We start from the raw sequence: 17352 nt of genomic DNA, 5'->3' as shown, positions 1-17352 counted from the left end.
ACGAAGTTAAACACATATTAAAAATTACTTACCAAATACTTTACATCAAAATTTTACGAAAACGTTATGAGAAATATTTAAGAGCCTTACCGACGACCAATCCACTATGAAAGCTAGAACGCCCACTATTTGGACGAACGGGACAAAGTGGACCACCACTGCTCTAAAGTGTATTCGCTGCACATCAGGAACTATTGCTGAAATTAATACTTTCCCACTTCCGAGAGGTAATCAGTTATTTATACGTATAATTTAAGTAATGGTATGAACATGTAGGTTCTTATGTTTAGAAATAATTCTGAAAATCTATGACGATTTTCTTAAAGTCATTTTACTGGAACTTCATTAACTGCACACCTGTAAGAAGGGGGGACGAGAGGGGGGGTGGCCTTTGATCCAACAGATAGGTGCAATTTCGATTTCTTACAACAAAAAAGCAACATTCATGATTTGTATCGACAGAGAAGCAAACATTGTCATTTGCCTGGATGCCAGTGGATAACAACCTAAATATTACACTCTAATTGACCTGAGTGGTAGACCAATGACAATGAACCCATTATGTGTGTTGTGTATTGTTGTGGCTTACCTTTGTATACGTTAAATTAATGTCCTAGGTGCTAAACTGACAAGCAGGAGCCGGCCGCGGTGGTCTTGCGGTTCTAGACGCTGCAGTTCCGAACCGTGGGACTGCTACGGTCGCAGGTTCGAATCCTGCCTCAGGCATGGATGTGTGTGATGTCCTTAGGTTAGTTAGGTTTAAGTAGTTCTAAGTTCTAGGGGACTGATGACCTAAGATGTTAAGTCCCACAGCGCTCAGAGCCTTTTTTTTTTTTTTTTTTTTTTTTACAAGCAGGAGAAATCGCAGCATCCGAAACTACTGTATTTTCAAATAAAATATGGAACTAATTAAACAAATAGTTATCAACATTTTCTATGTTTCACTTAAAATATTAAAACTTTAGTATATGCGTTATTGACAACAAAATTAAACACGAGGATATTTGTTTTATTTTTTAGATTTTCTGTAGATAGCGTAACAGGTATGCAGAAACCAGCTGTAAGAAAGAATACGAAAATTTTCAATGTGGCAGTACATCTTATCTGACTATAAACACATATTCTGCACAGTAATACGTAAGTATTTTGTACAGAAACCAGATGGCAGTTATATGAGTCGAGGGGCATGAAAGGGAAGCAATGGTTGGGAAGGGAGTGAGACAGGGTTGTAGACCCTCCCCGATGTTATTCAATCTGTATATTGAGCAAGCAGTAAAGGAAACAAAAGAAAAATTCGGAGTAGGTATTAAAATCCATGGAGAAGAAATAAAAACTCTGAGGTTCGCCGATTACATTGTACTTCTGTCAGAGACAGCAAAGGACTTGGTAGAGCAGTTGAACGGAATGGATAATGTCTTGAAAGGAGGATATAAGATTACCAAAAGCAAAACGAGGATAATGGAATGTAGACAATTAAGTCTGGTGATGCTGAGGGAATTAGATTAGGAAATGAGACACTTAAAGTAGTAAAGGAGTTTTGCTATTTGGGGAGCAAAATAACTGATGATGGTCGAAGTAGAGAGGATATAAAATGTAGACTGGCAATGGCAAGGAAAGCGTTTCTGAAGAAGAGAAATTTGTTAACATCGAGTATAGACTTATGTGTCAGGAAGTCGTTTCCGAAAGTATTTGTATGGAGTTCAGCCATATATGGAAGTGAAAAATGGACGATAAATAGTTTGGACAAGAAGAGAATAGAAGCTGTCGAAATGTAGTGCTACAGACGAATGCTGAAGATTAGATGGGTAGATCACATAACTAATGAGGAGGTATTGAATAGAATTGGGGAGAAGAGGAGTTTGTGGTTACAATTTGACAAGAACAAGGGACCGGTTGGTAGGAAATGTTCTGACGCATCAAGGGATCACAAATTTGGGATTGGAGGGCAGCGTGGAGGGTAAAAATCATAGAGGGAGACCAAGAGATGAATACACTAAACAGATTCAGAAGGATGTAGGTTGCACTAAGTACTGGGAGATGAAGAAGCGTGCACAGGATAGAGTAACATGGAGAGCTGCATAAAACCAGTCTGAGGACTGAAGACCACAACAACAACAATACGTAAGATATTTTTCTTTCTTTCATCTGCCAAAATTTAAATACGTTTTTCTAAATATTTCAACACATATGTCTACTTGTTGTAAACGAACGAATAACAAAACCTGTTACAGGCATAATTAACAGTTTGTATAAATGTTTTCATTTTCCATCTGAGCAAACCTGTAACTGCAATTTTTGAAATTTTTGTGATGTATTTTATACAAAGTTGAAGGGTGACTAAATAGTAGAATGTGCAGTGAGGAAAACGAAAGCATAAAAATATTTTCATTACGTCTGTAAAAGGACCGCAATGGTTACGCAAAGACTTTTGCTTATGGTAAAAGTATCAAGCAGTAGCATTCTGCAGCCGACTGTAATATGATGATGTATGCTTAGAATGTAGTGATATGAAGAAGTGATATTTTGAACTGCATTATTGCGGTGGCGACATATTAAGGTGTGAAGAAGAAATTTATTGACGTGTGTGACAAGATGTAAAAGAGTCACAGAGATGCCACTAAGATATGCGACGTCGACGTCAGGAATGCGACGAATGCATCCACTTGTAACAAGCATTTTAAGTCCATTTTCTCTTAGTTTTCTTTGACAGTTCTTTGCTAGCTTGCCGTTGTCGAAGTGTACTTTCGAATCCGAAAAATGAACCAGCTCATCCGGTTATGGGAATATTAGAGAGCTGTTGCTGTGTGGTTCATGGTGTGGCTTCCTGTAGTCATGCCCTAGTTCATGAACCACGGGCAACGTATGAGTGGCCAAGTAAGTGGTCCCGACAGTCGGGATACCAGTTACTTTGGAATAAGGCTGGGCATCTCGGACATATTCTGAGTCCAGGTCACCTTTGTGCTCATACGGCAAAGACTACCAAATCCACCGGTTAGTCCCTCAGCCGTTAGGGGTAAAACCCAATGGGACTCGGGGCAAGTAAGGCTAGCAACCTGCTTCCCTGGTACTTTAAATATGATGCTGGCAACAATCAGAGCAAAATGCCTCGGACCTTTGGAGGTGACGGAGTCCCACCTCTAACTGACAAACCAGGGACTCCTAAGATACGACTTGGCAAACAAATGGTAATGAGATGGGGAGCTATTAATATCAATGGGGGCTACTCTGGGAAGAAGGTAGAGCTGGCAGAGGCTGCAAGTAAGATGGGGCTGGACGTTTTAGCTGTTAGTGATATTCGGGTAAGGGGTGAGAAAGAAGAGGAAGTGGGAGAATACAAGGTCTACCTGTCAGGAGTCAAAGCAGGAATAGCACAATGGGGTGTAGGGCTTTACATCAGGAAAGAAATGGAACCCAGCATAGTTGCAATAAGGTATGTAAACGAACGACTGATGTGGATAGATTTGACAGTGTCTAGCAAGAAAATTAGGATTGTGTCAGTATATTCGCATTGTGAAGGGACAAATCAAGATAAGATGGATAGTTTTTATGAGGCACTCAGTGATGTAGTTGTTAGAGTAAAGGACAAGGACAGTGTTCTGCTCATGGGTGATTTTAACGCCAGGATTGGAAATCGAACAGAAGGGTATGAAAAGGTTATGGGTAAATTTGGAGAGGATATGGAGGCCAACAGGAACGGGAAACAACTTTTGGATTTCTGTGCCAGTATGGGCTTAGTAATCACAAACTCCTTTTTTAAACATAAGAACATTCACCGGTATACCTGGGAAGGCAGGGGAACCAGATCTGTCATTGACTATATAATAACACATCAGGAATTCAGGAAGGCTGTGAGGGACACACGTGTATTCAGGGGATTCTTTGATGACACTGATCATTATTTAATCTGCAGTGAAATTGGGATTGTGAGGCCGAAAGTGCAGGAGGTCAGGTCCATATGTAGGAGGATAAGAGTGGAGAAACTTCAGGATAAGGAAATCAGGCACAAGTACATAACAGCGATCTCAGAAAGGTACCAGTTAGTTGAATGTAGTCAATTACAGTCATTGGAAAAGGAATGGACAAGGTACAGGGACACAGTACTAGAAGTGGCTAAAGAATGTCTTGGAACAGTAGTGTGTAAAAGTAGGATGAAGCAAACAGCTTGGTGGAATGATACAGTCAAGGCAGCCTGTAAAAGGAAAAAGAAGGCGTATCAAAAATGGCTACATACCAGAACCCAGGTAGACAGAGAAAGTTACATTGAAGAAAGAAAGAAAGCCAAACAGATAATTGCAGCATCCAAGAAGAAATCATGGGAAGACTTTGGAAACAGGTTGGAGACTATGGGTCAAGCTGCTGGAAAACCATTCTGGAGTGTAATCAGCAGTCTTCGAAAGGGAGGTAAGAAGGAAATGACAAGTATTTTGGACAGGTCAGGAAAACTGCTGGTGAATCCTGTGGATGCCTTGGGCAGATGGAGGGAATATTTTGAAGAGTTGCTCAATGTAGGTGAAAATGCGATCAGTAATGTTTCAGATTTCGAGGTAGAGTGGGATAGGAATGATGATGGAAATAGGATCACATTTGAGGAAGTGGAAAAAATGGTCAATAGATTGCAGCGCAATAAAGCGGCTGGGGTGGATGAAATTAAGTCGGAACTCATCAAATACAGTGGAATGTCAGGTCTTAAATGGCTACACAGGATAATTGAAATGGCCTGGGAGTCGAGACAGGTTCCATCAGACTGGACAAAAGCAGTAATCACACCAATCTTTAAACATGGAAACAGAAAAGATTGTACCAACTACAGAGGTATCTCTTTAATCAGCGTTGTGGGTAAAATCTTCTCAGGTATTGTTGAAAGGAAAGTGCGAGTATTAGTTGAGGACCAATTGGATGAAAATCAGTGTGGGTTCAGGCCTCTTAGAGGTTGTCAGGACCAGATCTTTAGCTTACGACAAATAATGGAGAAGTGTTATGAGTGGAACAGGGAATTGTATCTATGCTTTATAGATCTAGAAAAGGCATATGACCGGGTTCCTAGGAGGACGTTATTGTCTGTTCTACAAGATTATGGAATAGGAGGCAAACTTTTGCAAGCAATTAAACGTCTTTACATGGATAGTCAGGCAGCAGTTAGAGTTGACGGTAAATTGAGTTCATGGTTCAGAGTAGTTTCAGGGGTAAGACAAGGCTGCAACCTGTCTCCACTGTTGTTCATATTATTTATGGATCATATGTTGAAAACAATAGACTGGCTGGGTGAGATTAAGATATGTGAACACAAAATAAGCAGTCTTGCATATGCGGATGACTTAGTTGTGATGGCAGATTCGATTGAAAGTTTGCAAAGTAATATTTCAGAGCTAGATCAGAAATGTAAGGACTATGGTATGAAGATTAGCATCTCCAAAACGAAAGTAATGTCAGCGGGAAAGAAATATAAACGGATTGAGTGCCAAATAGGAGGAACAAAGTTAGAACAGGTGGACGGTTTCAAGTACTTAGGATGCATATTCTCACAGGATGGCAACATAGTGAAAGAACTGGAAGCGAGGTGTAACAAAGCTAGTGCAGTGAGCGCTCAGCTACGATCTACTCTCTTCTGCAAGAAGGAAGTCAGTACCAAGACTAAGTTATCTGTGCACCGTTCAATCTTTCGACCAACTTTGTTGTATGGGAGCGAAAGCTGGGTGGATTCAGGTTACCTTATCAACAAGGTTGAGGTTACGGATATGAAAGTAGCTAGGATGATTGCAGGTACTAGTAGATGGGAACAATGGCAGGAGGGTGTCCACAATGAGGAAATCAAAGAAAAACTGGGAATGAACTCTATAGATGTAGCAGTCAGGGCGAACAGGCTTAGATGGTGGGGTCATGTTACACGCATGGGGGAAGCAAGGTTACCCAAGAGACTCATGGATTCAGCAGTAGAGGGTAGGAGGAGTCGGGGCAGACCGAGGAGAAGGTACCTGGATTCGGTTAAGAATGATTTTGAAGTAATAGGTTTAACATCAGAAGAGGCACCAATGTTAGCACTGAATAGGGGATCATGGAGGAACTGTATAAGGGGGGCTATGCTCCAGACTGAACGCTGAAAGGCATAATCAGTCTTAAATGATGATGATGATGATGATGATGTTGCTGTGTGTCTTATGGAAGTTTACTATAAACTGGTGACACATGGAACACAAAGGAACATAGAAACCCGAGTTAACGAACGATGTTCAGTAATGACTTCGTATCATAACTTCAAACAGGTTCAGAAGGAAAAACAACTTACACGGAACGTAGATCTGCAAAAGCAGTTTAGTAACCTCTAAACTCAGATTGTAACACGCAGTGAAGTTATTCCTGCAAGCAGCGAGACACACAGCAAATAAGACAAACAATACGCCCGCCGAAACCAGTGCAGTTCCCAGACCTCCAATGAAAGAAGAGATTCTGAAATTCCTATCTGAGAAACCAGAACCGAGATCTGCATTGTTAGTCGTGGCGTTCACGCAAAATTATGTTATTAGCGATCACGCAAACTTTGCTGTGGCAGTCAACATCTTGGATGTAAGAGCAGTCACAATGATTTCGCACATTATATTAAAACCACCTCGCAACACGCAATACAAATGCCCTCACCTGAGGGACACCTTAATCAGCCGTATGTGTAAATCAGTGAACCAGCGCATGTAAACAAGTATTCCTGTTTGAATGTATCGGCTTTATAACACCGTCGGTTCAAAATGGTTCAAATGGCTCTGAGCACTATGGGACTTAACATCCATGGTCATCAGTCCCCTAGAACTTAGAACTACTTAAACCTAACTAACCTAAGGACAGCACACAACACCCAGCCATCACGAGGCAGAGAAAATCCCTGACCCCGCCGGGAATCGAAGCCCGGGAACCCGGGCGTCGGAAGCGATAACACCGTCGGAATTCTGGTGCCACTTGAGAAACATCGTCGAGGAAGAAGCATTTTTGGATGCAACGCTGCGTCACCTTTTGAACACAACTACCATTATCGGTAAAAACAAACATGGCGACGCAGTAAAAGTTCGTCCAATGATGTAACAGGCAAACACTTTGCTGGTGACGCAAGCAAGTGATGGCGTCAGCCTTTATGACACCGCTGCTATACGACTCTAGCAGCAACTGAACATTAACGAACAGCTCCAGGGTCTGCAATGTTAAATGAACACACTTCAGAAGCAGTCGTTGACAATGACGGTAAACAAGTGGGCCCACACAAGGAAAGGTAAAGAAGATAGTCGCTCGCTGAGCCGGAGGACCAAACGGCAGAAGGGAAACAACGTCGCCCGGCGTACAGATACCCCAGGCGTTTTGACGGTCAGCCCACAGTCTGCACGTCTCCATGCTCGTTCGCATACGACCTCAGCGGCCTACAGTACAGGCACAGCTCCAGCTGTTGCACAAAAGCGGCAGTCGTAAACGACGAAGCCATCGTTAGGCCTGGAATCACCACCGGCCACATAACCAAAACAAACCGTGACACCGTACTCAAAATCGGCCCAGTTATCTGCAACAAATCAACTATGGCCACACGCGCAGAGAATCACGCATCTTTGTTAATAACATCGCTTTTTGTGTGTGTGATGAAGAGGCAAGTGAACCTTTGCTACCTTATCGACTCAGATTCGGATACACAGGGTGAAAATTATTGAACTACACTCCTGGAAATGGAAAAAAGAACACATTGACACCGGTGTGTCAGACCCACCATGCTTGCTCCGGACACTGCGAGAGGGCTGTACAAGCAATGATCACACGCACGGCACAGCGGACACACCAGGAACCGCGGTGTTGGCCGTCGAATGGCGCTAGCTGCGCAGCATTTGTGCACCGCCGCCGTCAGTGTCAGCCAGTTTGCCGTGGCATACGGAGCTCCATCGCAGTCTTTAACACTGGTAGCATGCCGCGACAGCGTGGACGTGAACCGTATGTGCAGTTGACGGACTTTGAGCGAGGGCGTATAGTGGGCATGCGGGAGGCCGGGTGGACGTACCGCCGAATTGCTCAACACGTGGGGCGTGAGGTCTCCACAGTACATCGATGTTGTCGCCAGTGGTCGGCGGAAGGTGCACGTGCCCGTCGACCTGGGACCGGACCGCGGCGACGCACGGATGCACGCCAAGACCGTAGGATCCTACGCAGTGCCGTAGGGGACCGCACCGCCACTTCCCAGCAAATTAGGGACACTGTTGCTCCTGGGGTATCGGCGAGGACCATTCGCAACCGTCTCCATGAAGCTGGGCTACGGTCCCGCACACCGTTAGGCCGTCTTCCGCTCACGCCCCAACATCGTGCAGCCCGCCTCCAGTGGTGTCGCGACAGGCGTGAATGGAGGGACGAATGGAGACGTGTCGTCTTCAGCGATGAGAGTCGCTTCTGCCTTGGTGCCAATGATGGTCGTATGCGTGTTTGGCGGCGTGCAGGTGAGCGCCACAATCAGGACTGCATACGACCGAGGCACACAGGGCCAACACCCGGCATCATGGTGTGGGGAGCGATCTCCTACACTGGCCGTACACCACTGGTGATCGTCGAGGGGACACTGAATAGTGCACGGTACATCCAAACCGTCATCGAACCCATCGTTCTACCATTCCTAGAGCGGCAAGGGAACTTGCTGTTCCAACAGGACAATGCACGTCCGCATGTATCCCGTGCCACCCAACGTGCTCTAGAAGGTGTAAGTCAACTACCCTGGCCAGCAAGATCTCCGGATCTGTCCCCCATTGAGCATGTTTGGGACTGGATGAAGCGTCGTCTCACGCGGTCTGCACGTCCAGCACGAACGCTGGTCCAACTGAGGCGCCTGGTGGAAATGGCATGGCAAGCCGTTCCACAGGACTACATCCAGCATCTCTACGATCGTCTCGATGGGAGAATAGCAGCCTGCATTGCTGCGAAAGGTGGATATACACTGTACTAGTGCCGACATTGTGCATGCTCTGTTGCCTGTGTCTATGTGCCTGTGGTTCTGTCAGTGTGATCATGTGATGTATCTGACCCCAGGAATGTGTCAATAAAGTTTCCCCTTCCTGGGACAATGAATTCACGGTGTTCTTATTTCAATTTCCAGGAGTGTATTCGAAAAAAAAACATAAATTGGTTACAAACTATGGCGTGCACACTACAGATATTCGGATTTAGTTTATGACATATTCGATATGTCTGCCATCATTGGTGGTGATGTTGCCCAGACGAATAGCGAAATTCTGCATGACCCGGTGAAGTATCGGAACATCGATGTTGTCGATAACGTCCTGAAGGGCTGTTTTCAGCTCAGCATTGGTTTTGGGGTTATTGCTGTACACCTTGTCTTTAATAGAGTCTCGCAAGGAGGAGTCGCATGTTTTCAGATCCGGAGATTATGGCGGCCAATCGAGACCTATTCCAGTGGTCTCTGGGTACCCCAGAGCCAGAATGCGGTCCCCAAAGTGCTCCTCCAGCACATCAGTCTCCTGCTTCGATGGAATCGAGCTCCGTCTTGCATCAACTACATGTTCCCACATGAATGTTCTAACGAAGCTTCGGCACAGTTTTACCTGCACTTCTTCATGGCTGCTCCACGTGGGCAACTACGAGCCCAACCACCTTCGGCCGCTACAAGTCATTCAAAAGACATGCGTCCGCCTCATCTTAGGAGTCCAAGATGGACCCGGATTGCCGACCTTCACGCCGAACCGAACATCCCACGCATCTGCGATCACATCACATACACAACGCAGGAACTCCTTCATAGGATCGATGAACCCAGGCCCACTACACGACATCTGGAATATACTGGCTCTACTGTTCCATAACATTGACACCGAGTGCGAGTCCCTCGTGCAATAATCGAGGCCAGCAGTAACTGGAGTCAATGATAACCAGCACCTTTAGTAGGGCCACGGACTACAAGTCCTCCCCCCCCCCTCCTCCAGGCTTAAATCTGAATAAAGCTTGAATAAGTGCCTGTACCCAGCCTTCCCAGAATTCCAGCCTTAATGCAAGGCAGTACTTCGGCTCAACTCTCCCCCCCCCCCCACCCCCACCCCCCCACATAGTCATACTTAGTGCCGACCAGTGTGCTGGCAAAGGCTTATGCCGGCACAGTTAGAGTGACAATGCTCAATGCTCAGCAGTTACTTCTTGATGATTCTCATACGACTGCAGTGATAGCCTAAAGGCTTCCTTAACATGAAACTAGCAGCCAACGTCTTCAACGCTCGTCTAAGTGAACCTCTTGTTGTTGTTGTGGTTTGTCTCTATCTTAAGCCTACTGAAAACTGAACACGTCATTCGTCAGTAGGTTTCCACTTTAATGGACAAAGCATCAGCATTGACTCTTTCTTAATCATTATAGACAGAAGCTACTTTTCATTCTTCTAATTACTACAGACTGAATGACAGTTTTACTTTAGAACGACATATTAAAGACTTTACTGTCACTGTGTTGCGCTCGATTTCACAGTCCCAGCTTTCATTTTTGGTCATTGCGCATTGTTTATTTGCTTAGTGTTCGCGAAAGACATGAGACTTTATATAATCGTGGCTTACGGAATATCTCTGTGGATGTCTGTGTTTTGCAATCAGTGCCCTGTGGTTGTCATCTCATTTTCACTTCCTATTTTTTTTTTTTGGGGGGGGGGGGGGGCGGCAGTGGCAATGACAGCGTTCTTAAGAAATCGGTTTTCAGTCTGTGAAGATCAAAAGATCTGTTGCTCACGCATAGTGTTTACATTATAACTATCACAGGTGCTCCAAAAATCTTGATCGTATCTGATGAATTAGCTTTTCGATTTGCAGTACACTCAGCCTCCCCCCACGAACCATGGACCTTGCCGTTGGTGGGGAGGCTTGCGTGCCTCAACGATACAGATAGCCGTACCGTAGGTGCAACCACAACGGATGGGTATCTGTTGAGATGCCAGACAAATGTGTGGTTCCTGAAGAGGGGCAGCAGCCTTTTCAGTGGTTGCAGGGGCAACAGTCTGGATGATTGACTGATCTGGCCTTGCTGTTGTGGTACTGCGAAGGGCTGAAAGCAAAGGGAAACTACAGCCGTAATTTTTCCCGAGGGCATGCAGCTTTACTGTATGGTTAAATGATGATGGCGTCCTCTTGGGTAAAATATTCCGGAGGTAAAACAGTCCCCCATTCGGATCTCCGGGCGGGGCCTACTCAAGGGGACGTCGTTATCAGGAGAAAGAAAACTGGCGTTCTGCGGATCGGAGCGTGGAATGTCAGATCCCTTAATCGGGCAGGTAGGTTAGAAAATTTAAAAAGGGAAATGGATAAGTTAAAATTAGATATAGTGGGAATTAGTGAAGTTCGTTGGCAGGAGGAACAAGACTTCTGGTCAGGTGAATACAGGGTTATAAATACAAAATCAAATAGGGGTAATGCAGGAGTAGGTTTAATAATGAATAAAAAATAGGAGTGCGGGTAAACTACCACAAACAGCATAGTGAATGTATTATTGTGGCCAAGATGGACACGAAGCCCACGCCTACTACAGTAGTACAAGTTTATATGCCAACTAGCTCTGCAGACGACGAAGAAATTGAAGAAATGTATGATGAGATAAAAGAAATTATCCAGGTAGTGAAGGGAGACGAAAATTTAATAGTCATGGGTGACTGGAATTAGACAGTAGGAAAAGGGAGAGAAGGAAACATCGCAGGTGTTCTGTAGCAGGCTGAGACCTCATCGTAGAAGGAGTTAGCAACAATTTTAGACAATCTTCCCACCTTGAACCCCCCTGGTGTGATTAAAGATCCTGCCACCAAAACAAGTTCATTGTGACTGTTAGTTCCCCTACTTCTACTTGTCCCTACGTGGCAAACAAACCCCTAATACCTGTCATAAACGTTTTGTTTTCTTAGTTATACAGCTTGTGTTCACGTTGGCGAATGTCAGTGCAGTCCCAATGCGATAAGGTATGCAGTCTCAATATACGAGGCAATTATGCTATTACTCGAAAAATTCATTGGAAGACCTGGATCAACTCTCCTGAGGATTAACGAAGTTGTTTAGACAAGGGACATCTAGCTCGCCTTGACCCGCGAGACGAGGATAAAGAATGTCACCGCCTATGTACTACGTCACCTCCCTTTAATCACTTTATATTCAGTAAAGTTCGTAAGCCCCATCACTAGAGTGGAAACATACATCGCCACTACATGCTACTTGACTCCCAAATTTAACACCACAACATAATTAAAAAGTGTCAGCAAAGAACAATCTCAGAACCAATGTTCAAAGCAAGAAAATCTAGTAGTGACAAGAAGCCAAACACATCAGTTCTCATGGAAACATGTAGTTCACTTTTTTTTTAAGAAGCTTCCTACGCCCAGTTAGCTACACGAATGGATGCCTTCTACAATACTCCGGCTTCTTCTAACTCTCCACACACTCTACTTCAAAACTACAAAGTTTCCGATCACCCATCAACACCCGAAGCTGCCGTAAAGTCTCTCGCCTCTGCACTAAATAACAAGACTCGCCTTCAGAAGTCGGAAACTATTGGTGAATCTCCATGTCTCACTTGAGAAATCGATATGTTGCCGAAATGAATCATTGTATCGTGCATCTCTCCTGCACCTTCGACTCGTATGTTGCGTGTGTATGTATTTGTGTGTGTGTGTGTGTGTGTATGTGTGTGTGTGTGTGTGTGGGTGGGTGGGTGGGTGTGTGTGTAAGAGTGAGTGAGTGAGTCAGCTTGTGTGTTTGTGTCCACATTCACACATTCACAGATGGAGAGAGACACAAGTGAGAGACTGAGAGAGAGAGAGAGAGAGAGAGAGAGAGAGAGAAGAAGAAGAAGAAGAAGAAGTCAAATAAAAGGGTAGAGAGAGAGCAACTAATGGGGAGTGGGGTGTAACTGCAAAACAAAAGATTCAAAAGTAATCAAAATAGACGTTAAAGAGAAGTAGATCATAATTCCGTTTATGTTAAAGGAGAGAGAAAAGACGGATAAATTGAGAATGATGAATGGGTAATGTGACAGGGGATTTAAAACTAAATATTTCCTAGATTTTGATGGTAATGATAGGGAAGGAAAGTAAAAGAGGGATGAGTGAGTGAGAGAGAGAGAGGGAGAGAGATTAAGAGAAAAAGTCTAATTTAAAATAAAACTGCTGGATTTTTTAATTTATTTTTTTTATTTTTGGAATCATGGGGTTAAAGGGAAAGGGAGGAGTGTGTGTGTGTGTGTGTGTGTGTGTGTGTGTGTGTGTGTGTGTGTGAGGGAGACAGAGAGAGAGAAAGAGAGAGAGAGAGAGAGAGAGAGAGAGAGAGAGAGAGAGAGAGAGATCGAGGGGGGGGGGGGACAAAGGGAAGGATGAGAGGAGAAATTCAAGCTCGATTCTTTCATTTAGAAATCGCTCTCCGAAACTTTATTTTAGTGATTGGATACATTTTTAACATATAATGCCGTATCTCTCACTGCCTCCTGAAGAAGAAAAATACTTGAATTAGAGTGCAATCCATATTCAGTAACGCCCACATTCGACTGCATAGTTTGACAACATTCTCCTAAATTTCGCGGTGTTTTGTTTCTAGTGAACTCGTTCGCCGAAGTGGTGAAGAGCTCTGCATTTTCGGATAACTACCACCACAACCACTCCTCCAGTCCGCAAACCATTACGCCAGGAGAAAGTAAAGACGAGAGAGTGTTTTCCACGATCACAAGCTCATACTCGCGGCAGGTAATTTTTTGTCATTAATCTGTATTCCAAAACGTGCAAAGTTTCAGTTTTGAAAAAGACTGAGAAACATTTTAGCAAGAAGCATATGGTTATTGTAAGACATTCAGTTTTAATCATTCCAAGCTATACAGTTAAGCTTGAGTGGTAAATAGTTAGTTCTTATAAACGCATTCTTTAAAATTTTATATCCATCATGCTTCACATGTGTTGGTATCGAGTTGCTGTCGTCGCTTTCAGAACGTTCAGCCAGGTCCATAATCCGTCTAATGCTCAGCAGGCGCGCTAAAGCGCCCTCTTCCAGCCACTCAAGTAACCAGTCCTTACAGAGTGAACACTGCACATCGCACATTTCCTGGATCTACGATTCTGTCTCTCTGCCTGACGTCACACTCTGACCCGGCCCTTCTGCTACTACTGCTAAACGCGCCTAATGTTCTGTCGTTTTATCCATAATGGCTAAATTTGTTTGCTGTAGAGCAGGGGCGGGCAAGCGTTGCACGCGGCTCATGAGCGCACAGCGCTGCACGTGTGCTGCTCGCGTGCAATCGTCGACTGGGGCAGTGGCGACAGCCGGCAGGTTGCGGCAGTGTAGTGCCAGGCTAAGCTTGCGGACTTTGATGCGTAGCGACCACTACGTAGTGAACGTTGTATTTCAAGAACCGGAAAATGCAGAGTGAAACAAGGAAACGGAGAAGTGGAGATTTGCTATCTTTTAAAAAGTAATGGGAGAATCATTTTTTCTTTGTGCAAAAATGAGAAAATTCGAAATGTTTAAGATGTGGCAGTATTCTCGCTGGTCAGCGGAAGTTTGGTATTGAAGGCCATTATAACAATTTTCAGAAGGACGAGTACAATTTATTGTCGGCTTCTGAGCGGATGGGGAAATTGACTGAGCTTAAGAAGAGCGATCTGACGATACTAGATGAATCTGTCGTAGTTGCTGTTGTCACGAGAGATCTGCGACTTCCTTTCCCCATGTCTCTCATCTAACTGATTTAACAATTTATGGACCACTGTTTCCAGTTTTTCAGGACGACAACAATAATAGCCCAGCGGTACGTACAGTCATAAGATTGCGCTTAATATAGCGAGAGCTGGAAAACCATTTGCTGAATTAGTAAGTGTCCGTTAAGAGCAAACATCAGAGATGAAAATTTAAGTAACTGTTTGCGTTTGTCTGTATGTAGAAATTTTGTTCCACTGCACCTGTGATAATTAAATAAAACGTATCGTAGGTAATACGTACTCTTTCAAACCACGATATCTTTCAAGCACTCCCACTAATCGAATTCCTTCATTCAATAAAGCAGGCCAGGAAACAAAATGCATTGCACAGGGAGGTGCGGACAGAAGGTATGGTGGGGAGGGGAGATAAGCGGGTGGCCAGCTTGCCCCTGTGTGCACGCAGAACACCTGTTAACTGCACGCGTGCAAGTGCACCGCACACGTGCAGGATTCCTGCCCGCCCCTGCTGTAGAGTGTACGCTACGTGCTTTCTCAGTCTGTGTAACATTAGATATCCGCAAGATACTTTGCAATCTGTGTTGAACATGGTAAACTTTAGGTCTTTATTCGAGTTCATAACTTCGTAAGAACACTTGGGAATCAATATCCAATTCTGATTCAGTCATCTAAATTTTCAGACTGCGTTGCTCTTTAACCCATCAAATAATATTTCGAGCATTAATGCTAATATACGTCGATTTTTCTTTATTATATATGGATGATCATGGGAATACACTTGGTACGTTGAGCAGAGTTTGCACATGAAACAAGAAATTTTTTATTTAATTTTTGAACCATCTCGTATTAAGTGTACATATAATTTGGTATTCTTACGGACTTATTTCTCAGTCCTTTCTCTTTATTCAAGTTAACCTTCCACGTGTTCCATATGTCTACAAGTATTCTCGTAAAAACTGAGTTCTGGAACTTGCTACATCAGCTTTAACTACATTTAAAGCCGAGAGAAGTATCCTACTTTTAATTTAAATGAAATTTTCAGCTACGCTAGTTAGTTCATGTTGTTGTTGAGGTTCAAAAAAAAATGTTCAAATGTGTGTGAAATCTTATGGGACTTGACTGCTAAGGTTATCAGTCCCTAAGCTTACACACTATTTAACCTAAATTATCCAAGGGACAATCACACACACCCATGGCCGAAGGAGGACTCGAACCTCCGCCGGGACCAACCGCACACTCCATGACTGCAGCGCCCCAGACCGCTCGGCTAATCCCGCGGGGCTGTTGAATTTATTTGCACATGTCTGTGCAAATAAAATTCTGCTACCACACTAGCCCGGATCTTTTCCATTTGCTGTAGGATACAGAGTACAACCATATTTTCATCGCAGGTATCATATCTATAGAGTGTAATTCATACACACGTTTAATGAGTAGCTGCAAGAGATCTATCGTAGGGCTTAAGTTTCCTACAAACTCTTCAGTCACACAGCTGGTCTGATTTAGTATGCACGTCTTTTTTCCGGGGATTGGGTGTTTGTGTTGTCCTCGTCACTTCAGCGTCATCATCATCATCATCATCATCATCATCATCATCCGTGACACGGTCTGGATTGGACTGTGGAAAAAAACTGGACCGTGTAAAAATTGTGACTTTGTACGGTCCCTGATGACCGCAAAGTTGAGCGCCCCGAAAACCAAACATCATCATCGCCTTCTGTTTTTCGTTTGGCGACGGTACGGAACTGTATGGAATGCATTCCGGAAGTCAAGAAGTACAGCATCTCACTCGGCGCTTGTATCTAATGCTTTCTGGGTCTCGTGAACGAACAGAGCGAGCTGGGTTTCCCACGATCGTCGTTTCCGGAACCCATATTTGTTTCTACAAAGGAGATTTTCGGCCCCCGTAAATGTCATAACACACGACCATAATACATGTTCCGAAATTCTGCAACTGACCGACATGAGAGATATACAGGGTTATTACAAATGACTGAAGCGATTTCACAGCTCTACAATAACTTTATTATTTGAGATATTTTCACAATGCTTTGCACACACATACAAAAACTCAAAAAGTTTTTTTAAGCATTCACAAATGTTCGATATATGCCCCTTTAGTGATTCGGCAGACATCAAGCCTAAAATCAAGTTCCTCCCTAACTCGGCGCAGCATGTCCCCATCAATGAGTTCGAAAGCATCGTTGAAGCGAGCTCGCAGTTCTGGCACGTTTCTTGGTAGAGGAGGTTTAAACACTGAATCTTTCACATAACCCTACAGAAAGAAATCGCATGGGGTTAAGTAGGGAGAGCGTGGAGGCCATGACATGAATTGCTGATCATGATCTCCACCACGACCGATCCATCGGTTTTCCAATCTCCTGTTTAAGAAATGCCGAACATCATGATGGAAGTGCGGTGGAGCACCATCCTGTTGAAAGATGAAGTCGGCGCTGTCGGTCTCCAGTTGTGGGATGAGCCAATTTTCCAGCATGTCCAGATACACGTGTTCTGTAACGTTTTTTTCGCAGACGAAAAAGGGACCGTAAACTTTAAACTGTGAGATTGCACAATACACGTTAACTTTTGGTGAATTGCGAATTTGCTGCACGAATGCGTGAGGATTCTCTACCGCCCAGATTCGCACATTGTGTCTGTTCACTTCACCATTAAGAAA

This window comes from Schistocerca cancellata, chromosome 3, assembly GCF_023864275.1.
Source record: "Schistocerca cancellata isolate TAMUIC-IGC-003103 chromosome 3, iqSchCanc2.1, whole genome shotgun sequence".
Taxonomy (NCBI): Eukaryota; Metazoa; Arthropoda; class Insecta; order Orthoptera; family Acrididae; genus Schistocerca; species Schistocerca cancellata.
This window is presented reverse-complemented; position numbering follows the sequence as displayed.